Source organism: Portunus trituberculatus, chromosome 2 (genome assembly GCF_017591435.1).
Source record: "Portunus trituberculatus isolate SZX2019 chromosome 2, ASM1759143v1, whole genome shotgun sequence".
Lineage (NCBI taxonomy): Eukaryota > Metazoa > Arthropoda > Malacostraca > Decapoda > Portunidae > Portunus > Portunus trituberculatus.
The window spans coordinates 8,331,303-8,333,716 of NC_059256.1; positions in this window are offsets into that span (position 1 = coordinate 8,331,303).

Consider the following 2,414-nt stretch of genomic DNA (forward strand, 5'->3'; position numbering starts at 1 on the left):
TTTTCACTATTTTCAAGCATTTATTAGCATTTTCAAGCATTTATTAGTATTTCCAAGCATTTATAAGTATTTCCAAGCACTTCCGTAGAGTTTAAGGCGGTCTGAAGGCACAAGGAGCGTTTAAAAGGCACATTACAACATTTAAAGGCATTCTCAGGCATTTAAGAGTGTTTTAAAGGCATTCAACACTACTTTAAGGGATTCAACACTATTTTAAGGGATTGGAAGACATGTAAGGGTGTTTTTGAAGTTTGCAAGGTATTTTAAGGCATTTTCAGACAGTTTCCAGCATTTTTCGAAGATTTAACGCTGTTTGGAAGATATTTAAGAGGGTTTTCAATGTTTACAAGGCATTTTAAGACAGTTTCCAGCATTGTAAGAGGATTCAACGCTATTTTAACTGATTTGGAAGACATTTAACAGGTTTTTAATGTTTTCAGGGCATTTTGAGTGTTTTCAGTATTTTAAGAGGATTTAACGCTATTTCAAGTTATCTAGAAGACATTTAAGAGGGTTTTGAATGTTTTCAAGGCATTTTCCGTAGATTTAACGCTATTTTAACGAGTTTTGAAAAGATTTAAGAGGGTTTCAATGTTTTCAAGGCATTTTAAGAGTATCTAACGCTATTTTGAATAGTTTTGAGAATATTTAAGAGGGTTTTCAAGGCATTTTAAGAGTTTCCAGCATTTTAAGAGGATTTAACGCTATTTTGAATGGTTTTGAGAACATTAAAGAGGGTTTTCAAAGTTTTCAAGACATTTTAAGACAGTTTCCAGCATTTTAAGAGGATTCAATGCTATTTTGAATGGTTTTGAAGACATTTAAGAGAGTTTTCAATGTTTTCAAGGCATTTTAAGAGTTTCCAGCATTTTAAGAGGATTTTTGTGTTTTTACGGTTATAAACGTTTGGAACATTTTAATAATCGATGATTCTGTAAATAAATACATTTTTTGGTGGTATAAACGTTCAAATTCTCAAAAAAAAAAAAACGTTAATTTTCAGACAAAAAGCGTAATAATTTGTTTTTTTAAAAACGTTTGTTTTTATAAGAATAAAAACGTTTTCTTTTTAGTATAAACGTTCAAATCTAAAAAAACGAACTTTCAATAATTGTGGTTTGTAAGCGATTAATTAACGTTTTTTCTTGCTCTTTTAGTATAAACGTTCTAAAAAAAACGTTAATTTTCAGACAATAAACGTAATAAATTTTTTGTTTTTACGAATAAAATCGTTTGGAGTTTTAGTAAATGCTAGTTTTTAAAGTGATAAACGTTTCCTTTTTAGTGTAAACGTTCAAATACCAAAAAAACATTAATTTCCAGACAAAAAACGTAATAAATTTAGTTTTTACGAGAACAAACGTTTGGACTTTTAATAAATGCTGGTTTTTAAAGTGATAAACGTTTCCTTTTAGTATAAACGTTCAAATCCCAAAAAAACGTTAATTTTCAGACAAAAAACGTAATAAATTTTGTGTTTTTACGAGAACAAACGTTTTAGACTACAAAAATACATAAATTTCAGAGTAAACATCAAAATCTCTCTCTCTCTCTCTCTCTCTCTCTCTCTCTCTCTCACACACACATGCGTCCATTTTCTTTGACAATCTGCGTTTTCTAAATTCCCGTTTTCTTCTGACTGGGAGGGAAGACTCAATTCAAACTAAATATAATAATAACCACAACAATTCTGGCGCATCTCTACACAACTTACGAAACTACAACAATCATCATCATCATCAGTAGTAGTAGCAGCAGTAGTAGTAGTAGTAGTAGTAGTAGACTTAACCCTACCATTAGTATCATCATCATCATCATCATTATTATTATTGTTATTATTATCATTATTCTCAAAAAAAAAATACAATATTACAACATATACAGGCGCTATACATCTTTGGGAGGGGGGGTAACGGGGGGGCAGGGGTGTATACATGTATTAGTCGTGTATTAGTAAAGCTTGCGTGTATTGAGGTCATATCAGGTCAAAGTGAGGTTAAGTTAGGTCAGGTTGGGTTAGGTTAGGTCAGGTTAGGTCAGGTTAGGTTAGGTTAGGTTACGTTAGGTCAGGTTAGGTTAGGTTGGGTCAGTTAGGTTAGGTCAGGTTAGGTCAAGGTTAGGTTAAGTTAGGTCAGGTTAGGTCAAGTTAGGTTAGGTCAGGTTGGGTCAAAATGAGGTTAGGTTAGGTCAAGTTAGGTTAGGTCAAGTTGGGTCAAAATGAGGTTAAGTTAGGTTAGGTTAGGTTAGGTCAGGTTAGGTCATAGTGAGGTTAAGTTAGGTCAGGTTAGGTCAAAGTGAGGTTAGGTTAAGTTAAGTTAGGTCAAGTGAGGTTAGATTAGGTCAAGTTAGGTCAGATAAGGTCAAGTAATGTTAGTCTATACATATCTTATACACGAAGGAATATACATTGTGTG